Source organism: Miscanthus floridulus, chromosome 15 (genome assembly GCF_019320115.1).
Source record: "Miscanthus floridulus cultivar M001 chromosome 15, ASM1932011v1, whole genome shotgun sequence".
Taxonomy (NCBI): domain Eukaryota; kingdom Viridiplantae; phylum Streptophyta; class Magnoliopsida; order Poales; family Poaceae; genus Miscanthus; species Miscanthus floridulus.
In genome coordinates this window covers 5,666,510-5,682,800 of record NC_089594.1, presented here as the reverse complement: position 1 = coordinate 5,682,800, position 16,291 = coordinate 5,666,510, and the positions used below count along the sequence as shown (strand labels likewise).

General features: G+C 50.2%; 1 pseudogene; it reads left to right on the top strand.

The window, feature by feature from the left end:
• The first annotated feature begins 5,946 nt into the window (after positions 1-5,946).
• LOC136506891 (uncharacterized) lies at positions 5,947-15,395 on the top strand (annotated as a pseudogene).
• The last annotated feature ends 896 nt before the right edge of the window (positions 15,396-16,291 follow it).

Sequence of the window (16,291 nt, the reverse complement as noted above, 5' to 3'; positions counted from 1 at the left end):
AGAGGAGCCAACATATCATGTTCATCATCGACCCTAGCTTGGGTCACTATGTGCATCTGGAGGAATGCATGCATTCGTGATCCAAGATTGCTAATGCCATTACCACCGGATCGGAGTTTGTTGTGTGTTCCCAGCCTTGCCACGGCCTTAATGTGGGGAGTTGGTCTGGCGCGGATTTCATAAGCAATCCTATCATGAGGTACCGTCAGCCCACAACATTTGATGATAGCGACGACACGTTCTTTGCTGGTCGTATTGGGCTGGGTTACAACATAGAGGTTGACGAGCATGTCTTGGTGCATATCAACTACAAAGAGAAGAACCTAGAAACGAGATCTTACGAGCTCTGTATGAAGCATGTGAATGGCGAGGAGTGGCGCCCAATAGACCCTCCTCCTAGACCAGTAGCTGCCGTACAACCGACCTTCGTCAATGGTAAGATCTACTGGATAGTAGAGCCTAATCTTGGACCGGTTTCTGCAAGTTGTGAAATCGTTGCGATCGATGTCAAGACGGAGGAATTTGAAGCCCTGCAACGTCCACCGTGCGCGCATGGCGCGTTGGACACACTACTGGATTCAGGTGCTTTGCCGAGTGCCTAATGCACTCGGCAAAGAGCCTCCGGTAAAAAATCCATCGGCAAAGAATTCTTTGCCGAGCGCCTTTTATTGGGCGCTCGGCAAAGTCTTTGCCGAGTGCAATCTCGGCACTCGGCAAAGAAAAGTGACCGTCACGGCACCGGTTCCGTTAACACATGCTTTGCCGAGTGTCATGTCAGAGGCGCTCGACAAAGATTTTTTATTTTTTTTTCAAAATTTCTTTGCCGAGTCCCCTACCGGGGAGGCACTCGGCAAAGATTTTTTTTAATAATTTCTTTGCCGAGTGCCCTGCCTGGTCGGCGCTCCGCAAAGATTTTTTATTTTTTTTCGTAATTTCTTTGCCGAGTGCCAGGGTGAGGGCACTCGGCAAAGAGGCTAATTTTTTTTTATTCTATATTCACAAACACAGCATATAAGAAATATATATAACATCTGTGACATCACAAACACAATATAGCACATATATATCACATCCATCTCATCACAAAGGCAATACCACATATATATCACATGTCGATCACACAATATCTTACATACACGACATCACAAGCATAATAGGTCCAATATCCATCGAAACAAGTCGATAGTTGATCACAGTGCATCACATGTCCATCAAGCGGTGAAAAAGATATACAAACTACCGGTGGGGAGGAAACTGAGTGCTTGGTGAAGGAAAAGTGCCATTGCCTGCTTGCGCCTAAGATGGGTTATTCGAACCCGCCGACGGAGGCTGCATAAAGGACAAGAGATTGCATCTGTTAGAGTGGTCATCTAATGAAAGCACTAGTCGAAGCAATTTGGTTTCATATTCACAGGACTAGCTATAACTGGCGGCGACGGTGGAGCGAACTGCGGCACAGCTACACCGTGCATTTGCCCAAAGTTCTTCAGGAACGTCGTAATCTCCGCCAGCTGCTTGACCTGCCTTTCCCGCTCGGCCCGCTCGTCCTGTCTTTCCTGCTCGGCCCGCTCGGTCCTCGCCGCCAGGTCCCGCAGCTCCTGAGCCATCCTCTCTTTATCGGCCTGCAACATTTCAATCGAATGTTTCAGTAATGCAAAGGTAACTAAGTTATTTAAAGATCAATGTACGAAGAGTTAAACGGGACAAACCTGGAGTGCGTCGACCCGCTGCTGTGAAGGGGACGGCCGTTGGCGTATGGCCGGGCCTCCGCTCGGGGTTTGTGCTCGGATCTGGGAGAGGGAGGGTATCTCGCTGGGCTTGAGGGCGCCATCGCCTATCTAGTACCGCCCATGCTTCTTGCCTTGTCTGAGCCTCATGACCATCGTCCCATCGATGTCGTCGGTGCTTGGATCCTAGTCTGGCCCATGGACCGACCTTGCCTCCGACGCGTACGAACTGATGCGGGTGTGGACGCTCGGGCGGGACATGTCCGATATTGATTCATGTGCCAAACTTAATTGCATTTTGATTTAACTCTTTGGATGCAGGTGTTTGGCTCTCTAAACTTATTTAGTATCCTTTATATACTCTGTGGCTAACTTGTGAGGGGGGGGGGGCTGTTCTGCAGAACACGTGTATACTTGACACGTCCGGTATACCTAGAGGACACGTCCGGTGTTTGAGCTCAGTGCTGAATTTATTTGATCCATGTTCTAACTCTTGTGTTGCAGGTTCTAGGCTCCTAAGATTATTTAATATTGTTTATTTACTAGTTGGCTAACTTGTGAGGGGTTGTAGTACTCTGATTTGGAGTTTCCACTTGGAAACTCCCATTACTAAATTGTTTCTGCATTTAAAGGTGTTAATTTTTAGAAATGCCTATTCACCTCCCCTCTAGGCGGCATCCTAGGTCCTTTCAACGGGAACCTAAAGACGAAGAAAGAGGGGTGACCATGGGACAATGCGACGCAAGCAGGGCGATGGGCCGCGTGGCCCGTTAGGGCAAACCTATTTTATCTGGATGTGGCATATGTTTGCAATGGTTAATACACACGTATTTTCGTAGTGTTTTAAACGTATGTTGCAAGTGTTTCAACTATTTCGAGCGTATGTTGCAAGTGTTTTGTCTAAATATTGCAAAAGTAGACCTAGTGTTGCACATATTGCAGTTGGACCTATCTACCGTAACCGCCTGTTGTAGCTACTGGGCCCGCCTGCATGCGCGTGGGTGTGGAGGGGGCACAGATGACAGGCACCGGAAACCGTGCGAGCGCAAATCGAGATGCGGCCCCTGCATGGGCGCGCGTAGGCGTGGGAAATGGAGCGGCGCAGGCCCTCACGTGAAGCTGGCGGCGCAAACATGGGGGCTAGCATAGTAGCTAGCATGCCTATGCAGGGGCGCGGACAGGCGTAGCAGGCGCAGGCGTCTAGACGCTAGCGCCCGTTCGGATGTCCAGGCACTAGCCTAACCGTTTGAGAGAAAAAAGAACATTTCAGTTTACATCGAAACATCTAGATTTGTGTTTGTATTCGAATAAAATCTATATCTATATCTATACCTAATAATAAAGAGGTAAAATTTCAGCCTATTTTTTTTGTCCATCCATTTTTTGTCCATATCCCTCTAACTAACAGACAATGAAAAGTTTCTTCCATCCGGACTTATATATATATAACCCGTGTTCATACGATTTAGAATAGCTATATTGTCTAGCGCATACGGAGTTCGATTCTAAAACATATTGGGTCGTATATTGACCACGACTCATAAATCATGCTATATTTGTTGTTTTTTAGAAATAGCAGAAGTTAGAACCAAGAGTATTGAAAAATAAAAAAAATGGAACATGAAACCAAACAGAAAAAAATGAAAACAGAAAAAGAGAAAGAAAAAAAAAAGGAAAACCGGAAGAGGAAAACGAACGGAAGAAGGAAAACGGAAACAGTACGTCCCTCTGCTCGGCTCATCCTCGGATATGCACGACCAGCCCGTCCCCGCCGGTGTTTCCTTGTGCTCCGTTTTATTTTTTTTTCATTGGTTGAGTGTTTCCTTTTTCATTCTCCGCGTAGTTTCTCTGGCTTATATCCTTCTCTATTCATATAGATACAGATTAAAGTTATGATATATTACGAATAAATATTTTTGTGCTTTACAATTGAAAAAAAGCCAAAGTTGTACTCTCTCTATTCTAAATTGTAAATCATTCTGTCTTTTCAAGATATATAAAACTTTTACTATATATTTAGACATAATGTATATGTAGAAGCGTAGCAAAAGCCATCTATCTAAAAAAAAAGTCTGAACAACTTACAATTTGGAACAATAAGAGTATTTAAATTAGTTGCAGACTTAATAAGACATTGTCATATATTATTAACGATGATATTAACTTTGTTATGGATGTCATGATCATCATAAATAAATTATAGCCATTAAAATTTATGAAAAATTAAAACATAAATAGATATATAACATATTTGTCCTTATTTCCTATTAATGTCTGGTAGTTTTTTTCTCTCCTGTTGTAACGCACAGGGATATTTGTTAGTATAAAAAAAATAGTGCAATCTGAATTTATATTTGACCGTGTTGCATCCGTTTCTGTCTCTATACACTTCCAGTATAGTATATGGATACCCCGCTCGAAGCATTGTGCATTGATAAGTATATAGTATATACTACTGGGTATAGTAGTTTATAGTAATATTTTAATTCGACAATCCGTTCCATCGCCGTATCGTGGAATCGTTCCCCGTTTTCTTGGAACGGCAGCGCCGTGTTGCCCTCCACCTCCACCACGCCGCCGCCGATTCCTCTGCTGGGCAAGTTCGTTCGAGCGTGAGCCGTGAATGTAACAACCCGGGTTTTTGACAAGCCAAAATACGAATTTTTTAAAAAAATTTCCTGCAATGCGTAAAGCATGTAGATGCTAGATCAAACAAAAAATAATTTATAAATAAATTGTTGCATACATATAGTGTTGCTTGTAGGAGCTTGCCAGAGTTTCTTATTCGGTTTAGGGTTTTAAGTTGGAGAGCACAAGTCCGTAGCGAATCCTTTTGACTTCTTCTGGAATCTCTCATGAATCCTTCTATCTCTCTCTCTTAATTCGTCTCTTTAGTTTCGAACCCCTTGACCTAATTTCAATAGTCAACCAACTATCTTTATCAACTCAATGCCCGTGAATTGCCAACCCTTGACTGGACCCCACATAGAAGCCCTTGGTTTATTTAGAAGGTAGAAAATAGAAATAGAAAGGGATAGAACAGGGAGGAGAAAAAGGAAATGGCCAAACCAGCCCAAGCAACAGAGTCAGCCTAGCTCGCCTCCTCGGCCCGTGACCACCTCACCTCCCAGCCGGACTCTCCCACTTGCGCTGGAGGCCCAACCCGCTCACCCCTTCTCTTGGCCCAACCGGCGCAGCAGCCTAGCCTGGCCCAGCTTATCCCCTCCGGCCCACGCGCACGCACGGCCTGCTCGCTCCGCTGGCCCAGCCGAGGCAGCGGCCCTGCTCCCTTTGGCCCAGCCTGGCCAGCAGCCGAAGCCCCCACTCCAACCCCAGGGCGCACGCGCCCTGGCCTCCAGACGCCGCCGCCGCCACTCACTCGGACACACGTGCATGCACCCTGCACGCGCACCGCACGCAAGCTCGCGCCCGACACCGCCCCGCGTTCCACGCCGCACGATGCGCGCCGCGTGCCCCTTCTCTGCACGGAAGCCGAGGATCGCCGTCCACAGTGCCTGGAGCCCTAGCCGCTCGCCCTATAAAACGCCACAACCGGCCGCCCCTCTTCTTCTTCCTCCAAGCCGCCGTCATTCCCTTCTTCCTCCTCCAGTGCGCCGCCGCTCTCCACAACCGTCGCTACGGCCACGACCTCGTTCTCCACCGGAGCTGCGCACCGCTGCTTCGAGCTCACCGTGGAGGCACTCAACGCGACGCACCGCACCGCCGACGCCGTGCTCCGTCGTCCTCGCTGCCGGTGACCCCTCGCTGGTCCACTCCGCTGCCGGGACTGCTCCACCGCGTGTCCGTCTCTTCGTCCGCAGCGCCTCGCCACGCCGGGAGCCATGACCACCTTGCCTCGAGCCCGCAAAGCCGCTCCATCGTCCTCTGCTCCAGGCCGGTCTGCGCTCGCGAGCCCTACACGTCGTGTTGCTCGCGACACCGGAGACCGTGCCCTTGCCACGACGTCATGCCATGCCTCGTCATGCTCTGCTCCTCCTCTGCGTCAAGCAGCAACCCCGTGAATGCGTCTCGACGTCCTAGGCCACGACGTCGCCCACCACGCTGCCGGAATGACCGCCCGGAGCCACCTTCGCCACGCTGCTCCGAAGCACATCGCCGGAGCCACTGCCGAAGCCGCAGCGCTGCCCGCGACGCCGTGCTCCCCGGCCGCCCGACAAGCGCCGTCCCGGGACCTGAGGCCAAGCCCGAGGACCCCGCGATGTCCACGCAGCTGCACCACCTCGTCGACGCCCACCTCGAGCCTCTGCTCCACGCCTCATCCTCGGCCGTGGCCATGCCAAGCCCCGACCCAGTCTCGACCACGACGAGCCCCTCCGCGCTGATGTCGTCATGCTTCACCGAGGCCGCACCGGTGCCCTCCACTTCGACCCGCACCGACGTCACCATGGCCGAGAGCAGGAGCTGCATCGCCTGCTGAAGCTGCAGCTAGAATAGCAAGCCATCGCCTTGAAGCACTGCCGCAGCATGTTCGTCCATGCCCTAGGCACGGTGGCAGCACCTCGACGCGCCCCTGTTCCAAGACCGCAACGACCTACCCAAACAGACGGTGAGCACCCAAAGCCTAGGACCCCATCTTTGCCCCTCCCTACCGTTACTCGTGCTGAGCCCGGCCTTCGTGCCGCTGTTCCCACTATCGCAGGGAGGAAGCGACCCCGCAACGCCACCATGCTGGAGGACGACAGCACCACTTGGCCATGTCCATCCTTGTGTCCGGCCTTCGAGCCGTGTAACTCTATGTGCAGGGAAGAAGCCGGCCCCTTGCGGCGTCTTTCGCGAACCATGGCCGAGCTCCGTCCAACAGCCACCACCGAGCCCCTCTTTCCAACCCTGACTTTGATTACCGGCCATGGCGTTCCAACCATGGGACGCGTAGACCGAGGCCACCTCCGGCCTTTGGACACAAGCACACACACACGTGACTAACCCAAGCCAAATCGAATCGCCGGAGTTCCAAGAATGCCGGTGTGGTTGCTGACTACCATTGAAGCATTCTCTAGAGCCATGCCTCGTCCACCGTGAACCACGCCCGAATGAGTCAAGCCTTGATTGTTGTCTCTGACATTGCGACGGAGCTCTACCACTCCTAGACACGCCCGCACTCACTAGCACGAGATCGAACTTAGCCAAACGGATCCACGGCGTAGGAGATGCCGGAAAGGACTTGTCGCCTATAAAAAAACCCCGTCGTGGCCAAGCCATGCCGCGGCGAAGAATTACCATGACCTCATTGTGAGCCTCGAAGCTATAATTGGACCACGTGGTATTGATCGCCGCATCATGGACTACAGGATTCCCTTTTTGGTTGCCCTGATGGTTCCGTGGAACCCTGTGGCCGTGTTTCACCACTGTTCCGGCTACCTCGAGTTACGAGAACATGCCGTCGAGATCTACCGGGACCCACACTAAAGGCCTTTTGAAGTAGTCAAATTGCACAACTCACGGACAAAGCCTTGGCATACACCGCATGACCTAGCACTGTGCTGTCGTGGTACTGAGTTAGTTCCCAACATTTCGGCTGCCTCATTAAACGAGGGCGAGCCGTTGAGAAACCGTGTGATCCCTAGCATCGTACCGATGACAAGTGGAGTCTTTCCGACGTTCCGGTCGCCTTGCCTTGCAAGTGCATGCCATTGAGGAGATATCATAACCCCGTCTACTGCGAGCCGTAACCTCTGGACCATGGACCCTAGTCGTATGTCTTATCGAGACAATGGAAAACCCCCATCTTCTATCTTTCCATATACATATGTTATCTCCGTTATGCTCCGTCCTTACAACCCGTCTATATGTCTGCCATACAGGAATTCATCTATCACCCAGCTATGGAATGTGCTACTCCACAGTCGTGTCGAGTTGTTGCATCTTTCGGTCGTGTTTGGTTCTTATTGCTGTGTTGTTGCCTGTGTGCTGAGCTTTCGAGCCGGCTGAGGGTTCGTACCTTGTTCGGACATTACGATCGTGGGATTCATCTCGCCATGGCCGTGATGCCCAGTGTAACTCGACCCCTCGCTTTTTAGTTGACTTCATAGTACCACGAGTGTTAGCTCCTGTCTTCGGCCCTAGAACCTGGTCGTGATGGATTCGATGTTGATACTAACATCGATGCGGATATCACCCGCACGCTTTGAGCCCTCCATGACCAAGTCCTGTGGGAGATGACCTGGAGATAACAATCGTAGAACGATGGGTGCCAACTCGTTGGTGTAGCTTGTGGCTGCGAGTTTGCCTCGCCATGACCATGGAGCTATGCCTCTCTTTCGCTTTTGTTTGCTTCTTCGTGCACAAGCCCTTGTATGCTTGTACCTCGTTCGACCATCGTGTTTCTTTGATTCTCATGGTGACAACCGCACCGCTGCGAATCTAAGAGATGACTTAGTGCCAGTGCACCCAGGTCGGGTACCCTATGAGTGGTTTGCGCACTTGTATCCTTTAGTAAGTCGCTCCTTCCGATGCCTCATCTTTTGTCATGGCGTGTGCGTTGGAAGCAGTAGATCTCCGCTCTCTGTGGTTTCTTGCTCTAATTGCCCTGTTAGCCCACTCTGTTCGACCCCGCCCTGTCCGTGGCGATTGGATCAAAGACCGGACTATTCCCCGTTTTTGTTAGCGAAGCTATGGTCTATGTCGTACCTCGGACCCATGCGTGTGGACCCGATCGACCGTCAAAAACCATCTTTCCCGAAGATGTGTCTGAGAACATGACATGGATGTGCCTAGCTAACCCCTGCTTCTTTTGTTTTGCTGAGCAACTCTCTTCTCAGCTCCCGACGTTATTATGTCGTGTGGATTGAGAGAACCCATTGCTGTCCAATCCCTTTGTGCTACCGCATTCTACCATAGCAGGCGAGCCGAAGTACGTTGGAGCCAAGTCATAATAGTGTTAATCATTCTTGTTTGCCACTCGTGTCCAATTGTGACTTGCGGGATAAGGCTATAAGAGCCGAACCCCGTCGTTCTTCTTTCTTGGGGCCCGACTTCCAATGCCCATCAATTCAATGACACCGGATCGAAAGATCGTGAGCCGTGGTGTTTGCTCTAGATAAGCTTTGACTTAAACCGTTTATCGTAAAGCCATACTGGCTTGTCCATGACTTAAGCTTGTGCTTAGCAAACCACCACTTGTGATTCTTTGGCCCGAGGAAATCGGACAACCGCCGAGAGGGCTAAGCCGTGTATCTCTTATTGTCTCGCTGGCGTTATTGGATTTCCGGCGTCTCGTCATATTTTCGAGTGTTGAGTGCTCTCTTGCATTGCGTGTCGCTTCGCGGAGTAGCTGACGATCGGACCAAGAGAACATGGACGACGACAAGGACTGCGGAATGGAGTCGACGTAGGAGGAGGTGACCCCGCTAATGGAACACCAATGAATGGAGAATTGTACCACTACTACCTCTACATCGCAGGTGTCATGGCAGCACCCTCTTTTAGAGAATCCTATTAGACATTGCATAATATCTAGAACTGCTAGCGCTTTATAATTATTCCTTTGCTAGTACTTTGATGCATGCTACTACCTGAGCCATTATTACCCTGATGCAACCCACTCTACCACGTCACCCTGCTTTGCGCATTCGCTCGCTTATATATGCTTACTTGCCTGCTTGCTTGCATATTACACCACTATACTTATTATTAACTCCACTTCGCATAACATCGGGGATGTGATGCTGGTGGTGAACCCCCTAGGAATGGTTTGGCTATGGGTGTCGGACTTGGTGGTGTGTGAGCGTGCTGCGTGTGTCTTAGGTGCGTGGAGAGTGAGGGTTGTGTCGACCGAGCTGGAATAACGACGAGCCTGGGGCGAGTCTTACCATGTGGTGCTACCTGGGCACTTGGATATGGAATACCTGTGGTGAGTAAATGGTAATTGGAGGTGGCCTTGGGTGTGAACCTGTGATGGGAGGAGCCCAGGGTAGAGGTGCTATGGTGGCACGTAAAATGGAAACCCTAATGAAGACATTCTGGCTTGGTCAATCCCTAAGGACTTACTAGTACTCAAACTCACCGGAAATCCTTTACATCCCACTCGCCCTATATGGTGCGGGACGGTCGGACTACTTGGTAGAACAATGCCACTACTGCTAGGCGAATGTGTGCAAGGAGGTACGGGGCGCGCGGTTTCCCCCACACCCTTCCGAGACTTCAGGAGGCCTTGTGGACCCGGCTCTTGACATCCGGAGAGCCACGGCTCTGTCTACGACTCACAGTATCAGCCATCCCAGACTAGACTTGGGATGTTCTAGGGCTGAGAGGTAGGGTGGCATCGTTCTAGGCTGGCAAGCGACCGGAATTCTGCCTAGGAGATACATGGCTCCGAGGATGACTAATCTTGTGGGTATGTAAAACCTTTGCAAAGTGTTTGGTTGATCGATCGATACATATGCCGACTTGTCGGCTATGGACCTTTCCTGGGTTTCGCTTAAACTAGATAGGAGATGAGTCCTTCTTTCCTCCCTCCAGGGTTTGGGGTATTTTCCGGTTGTGAGCCTTGGGGGCTGCGGGCTGCGGGCCGTTGAGACAAGGCCGAGAGGGAGTTGGCCTGTCAACCTGAGTGTGTGAGATGAGATGTGGTTTGGTGGTGTGGAGATGGTTTGGGATGGATGAATGGCGGATGGATATGGATGGTGTGGTGGTGAATGTGTTAAAAATTGGATATTATTATTATTATATCACTAATGTTATTTACTTCTCATGCGCTAAGGATGCAAACCACAGTCAAATATTAGGATCGCCAGATCCCTTGTTTATCTTTTCCACTAAAGCTCATCGGTGCTGACCATGGCCTGCACACATCTGGCGGTGTGCAGATTTCCTGCTTCTCAGAGATGCTGACTTTAGAAGGATTAGAAGATCTTGTGCCTACGCTCAAGTTTGGTTCGGAGATGGAATCTACGCTGCACTACGCCAACTTTGATGATGCCCGTGAAGGAGGAGCCTTCACTCGATAGTCTTCCGCTAGATTAACTCTGTAATAGGTGTGTTCTCCAGTGATGTAATATCTTATATTCTTATAATCTTACGATGTATGACTGTGACATCGACTGAAATATGATAATATGATAAAATCGGTTCTTGGTTTTATCATATTAAAATTTATTCTGTGGATTTTCCCTTCAAGGGAAACTGAGGATGTTTCAGTGAACACAGAGGACAACATGGCGGCGGACAGCGACCTCGGTGCTGAGGCGCTGCCCAATGAGGTAGTCGATCGTGACGGAGATCCTCGCCCAGCTGCCAGCCAAGTCCGTGGGGCGCTTCCGCTGCGTTTGCCGCGGGTGGTCCGCGTTGTCCGAATTTTTTATTTTTAGCTCTTTTTTTTAATAGGAGAGCTCTCTCGATTTTTCACGTGGTACCTATCATGATTAGGGATGAAAACGGTACGGATATTTTCCGACCGTATTCGAAACCGAATCCGTTTAGAGGGGTTGAGATCTGTCCGTATCCGAGTTCGGATATCCCATATCCGATACCGTATCCGTATCCGAATACTCAAATCACATATTTATGATGTCGATATCCAATCGTATCCTATCCGACATAGTTGACACTATCCGTATTCGAATCCGAATCCGGACAGAAATATGAAAACAAATATAATATCGGTGATATCCGTCCGTATCCGATCCGTTTTCATCCCTAATCATGATCCTATTTGGTGTGGACTTTTCGGTAAGATTTCAACCATTGGATCTTCGTAGAATCTGACGGTTCGTATTCTTTTTTTTATTAATCTCAGTAAATTTTAGACCCTTTTGTCGTACTTAATTATGTCGTATTAATATAAGGGGGGCCGTTTGAATCCTTTTATTTGCAGGAATTAAAATCTACTTAATAAACTAGGCTATTTTGTTTGGAATTTGACATTCCACCACTTTTCAAAGTCCACATATAAGTCTATCTCAAATCCATAGGGTAGGAAATGAAAATTAATTCTATAAATCACCATTCTATTTTTCTACTATAACACGCTCTTCAACTCGCTCACCTACGGTAGGAATGCAATACATATGTATATCTCTCGTATAGGCAATAATAATATACACATATAATCCGTATACAATCATATTAGCTTAGCTTAATCAATATTTGTCTAAATTCTGATTATTAATAGAAGATGATACTAAATTATTGTGACACATGGGCCTAGGCAGGCGAGCTGTCGAAAACGACAACACCGCTGCGGCGGGTCATACACTTTCATCATCTACTACGGATCAATCTAACCATCCGTGTGATCACCAATTCACCGGGCAGAGAGGACGGCATGCTCAGGCATGAGTAGTCACCGTCACGTCCGATCCCTGCCAAAGTGAAAGACCACCACACATTCTGATGGCTGCTACTACTACACAGTACTACTCCTATGCAAAGCGGGAAGAGAAATGAGAGAGAGACAGGCACGCCTTGTACTACAGCATGCACAGCTGTAGCTCGATAGCTAGCAAGCCTGTTCACTGATTGGGCAGGCGCAACACAGTCTCGGCGCTACTAAGCACGGCATCGAGCTTGGCGTCAGGATCTACGACGTCGAGCTATCTGTCATATCATCGTCACATCAGCGTCGAGCCTAATAGCTCGGCACCAGTAACGATGGCGCCGAGCTGAAGATCTAGATTTTGAAATCTTTTCTCTTGAGATATATTTGTGATTTTTTTTTTAAAAAGGCTAAACAATAAAAAAAATTCGGCCGCGATGCTCTCCTCCGACTACTTCATCGATCTCCACCGCCAGCGAGCCAACATAGCGGACCACCGCAGGCTGCTCCTCACCGCGGTTGGGTCGTCCTACGACGGCTACCTGTATTCATGGCAGCTCGGCAACGGTGCGGTCGAGAAGCTGATGCGAGACGATTGGTTACAGTCAGTCGTGCCTCTCACCAAGCCCTGCCGTGGCCTCATTCGAATCCGAGCCACTGACTGCGGCGGCTACTACGTCGTCATCCCTTGCTCCGGCGAGGCCCTGGCTCTGCCAGACAGCCAGGTGCCTTTTAAGATGGCATACAAAACTTCAGGATGGAGCAGACGATCCGTGGAGCCACCCCGCTATCTTACCGTCTGTTTGGTTGAGGGGATAACTGGGACGATGTGGGATGATCCTGAGTCGAGGGTTGTTTGGATGAGAGGCAACCAGGGGTGAGTCCGTCCCTGCGAGGAATATGCCGGCAGATTCGGGACGCCCCCTGTCCCATGAAATCAAAGGGACAGGGTCAGCCTAAATGGGACGAGCGGGCAGGTGGCGAGGAAGAAGGAGAGAAGGTGCGCTCGCTCACGGACGGCGTGCGTGAGAGGATGGGAGGAAGAAGGACGACGCTCGGAGGAGCTTGAAGATGGAGGAACCCGACTAGGGCGAGCGCCGCTGCCTCGAAGGTCGCTGCGCGGGCGAGCACGCTGCCTCTTAGGCCACCGCACAACGCAGGGGAGAAGGGAGAGGAGAGAGGATGGCCGGCGCGGGTTCCACCGCCAGCCCCGCGCGAGCTATGCCCGGCCTCGTCGCGCACCGGGGCAACTCCGGCGGGCGACTCGTGGCTACAGGGCTGGCGGACAGGGGCGAGCAAGGTCGAGCGGCCCGACTCCGGTGAACGGAGGCCCGGCCAGCTAGTGCGGGGTCCCGGGTGGAGGGAGGAGGAGGTGCGGGATCGTGGGTGGAGGGAGGAGGAGGCACATGGAGATCGCCGGTGGAGGGCCGGGCAGCAAGCGCGGGGTCGCGACTCGCAGTCCGAGACGGAAGAACGAAGAAGAAAGGATAAGGAAGAAGAAAAAAGAAAAAAAAAGAAAAGGGAAAAAAATCTAATGGATGTGGGCCCTATATGTCAGTGGCTCATCCTACTTTTGATGTCTCTAAACTAAATAGAAAATGGGTTAGTCCCGTCTTTTTCAACCAAACAAAAAATGAATTCGTCCCGTTCCACAAATCAGAGACAGGACCATCCCATCCCACCTTGTCTCCTAACCGAACGCTACCTTAGGGTTACTGCACGACGAGGAAGGAGTACAAAGTCGTGCTCGTGCGCTTGTTCTCCGACCCTGAACCTGGAGATGGAGGCGGTGGTTTTACACCCACAACATGCGAGGTCTTCGTCCTCGGCACAACTGGAACTGGTTACTGGAGGCCTAGTGCTGAGAGATCTCCCTTGTGCTCCGTGACGCCGTGGAACTACCCAGCTGTCTTCCTAGACGGGTATCTGCACTTCCTATGCTTTGACGGTGGCATTGTCACTTTCACCATCGGTGACGAGACCTTTGGTTCGCTGCTGTCGCCCCCAGGATTCGGCAATGTGGCCACGTCCGTGTCCGTGCTGACGGAGCTGGATGGGCGTTTGTGTGTGTGCTACGGGGTGCCGGACAGTGACGATCTTTTGGTTCTATGCGTTTATTACAAGAAGGAAGCCCGGTGGGAGAAGCTTTGCTGTATTGATCGGACAGCGTGGCCGGAATCCGAGCGCATGCTTTTCAAGTCACTCTGGATTGCCCCAGTAGGTGTATATTACTCGGCTGCTGGTACTACTCTGAAGATCATGTTTGGGACAGGCTCTTGCAAGGTGTTTGCAGTGGACTCCAATGGCGGCAGCGACCCAGAGATTCTACTCACGCCAGAGGATACCATCATTGGCAACTGCGAGGATGACTATTTACCGACGACTGGTCTATATGAGGAGAGTCTTGTGTCCCTGGGCCGCACAATTGAGGACATGATCTTCTCATCGCCAACAACCGCAGCTTGGTTCAACATCCTCAAGTGGCTGCCAGCACGCTCCCTTTCGGAGCTGAGAATGGTCTGCAGGGAGTGGCGTGGAATGATCATGAGTGATTGTTTCATCCGCTCGCATGCCGTATCCACGCAAACTTGAAGAGGAGCCAACATATCATGTTCATCATCGACCCTAGCTTGGGTCACTATGTGCATCTGGAGGAATGCATGCATTCGTGATCCAAGATTGCTAATGCCATTACCACCGGATCGGAGTTTGTTGTGTGTTCCCAGCCTTGCCACGACCTTAATGTGGGGAGTTGGTCTGGCGCGGATTTCATAAGCAATCCTATCATGAGGTACCGTCAGCCCACAACATTTGATGATAGCGACGACACGTTCTTTGCTGGTCGTATTGGTCTGGGTTACAAACATAGAGGTTGACGAGCATGTCTTGGTGCATATCAACTACAAAGAGAAGAACCTAGAAACGAGAACTTACGAGCTCTGTATGAAGCATGTGAATGGCGAGGAGTGGCGCCCAATAGACCCTCCCCCTAGACCAGTAGCTACCGTACAACCGACCTTCGTCGTCAATGGCAAGATCTACTGGATAGTAGAGCCTAATCTTGGACCGGTTTCTGCAAGTTGTGAAATCGTTGCGATCGATGTCAAGACGGAGGAATTTGAAGCCCTGCAAGGTCCACCGTGCGCTCATGGCGTTGGACATATGACCATCCTCGAGCTCTATGGTGCACTTTGTATTTCATATTCGGGCCAGAGCAGGAGGAACACGATCGATATATGGATGATGAACCATTGGCTGTTGTTGACCCAACGGATGGACGGATTTTGCTCAACACAGGTTTGTCATTGGGCTACTATGACCCCAAGACAGCAGCGTTTGAGACCCTCGTCATCATAGAAGGCATCCCAGATTACCCTGACTATTGTCTGACATGAGTTTAGTTTGCCCGCTACAGTACTAGGTGTTGTCCTACTTTCTGTGTTATTAGCTAGGATGCCCGTTGACGTTTTGCCTTTGTTTGATAGAACCATTTCCACAAGAAGTTAAGCATGTGACACCAATACATTGATGATTATGATTATGTAGCCTTGGCTGTAGTTTCCTAGCATATGTGTTGTATCTTCTTGTCTGAAAGAATCATAAAAAAACTCGGCTCTGTGTTCACAGAATAGGGTCAAGATAGTTATAGACCTATTTTTCTATGAAATTCATCTTATTTGCATTGCAAATTTGTACACCAGGAAGGAATGACCATTATTTTGGTTGTATGTTGTTTGAAATGATCATGTAAAAACTCAGGTCTTTTGCATTCATAGATTAGTGTCAAATAAAGGTCTATTTTAATTGGGAAGTTGGTGTTTCTACCCCTACTGTAGAGTGCAATGGTGATTTTATCTCTGTTTTTTCAACTTTGTGATTTTACTCCTGTGATTTTCATTTGAAGTTGTTCTTTTACCCTTATTTTCTGACGGCGTTACTTTTTTCTGCATTAAACCATGAAACAAAAAAAAAAAACAAAACCTGACCACTCAAAATGACCAAGGCACCCCTTATCTTTTTACACTGTCGCCGCCTCCGTTCACTAAGTCCCAAAGCCGCACATTGGTTCATCAATCCCGTAACCCTAGCAAGGCAAGACGGCGGCACGTAGCGCGGCGGCTGCCGCCCGAGAGGGCGCTGGCAGCGGGTGCGGCGTGGCCCGGCCTAGCAGCGGCCCCGGCAGTGGCTCATGCTCTCAGGCAAGTAGAGCGGCTCGTCGCAGCTCACGCGGCCACGCGCGCGGCTTGCGCGGACAGCGGGCAGGGCGGGTATATAGCCAGGTGCGGCATGC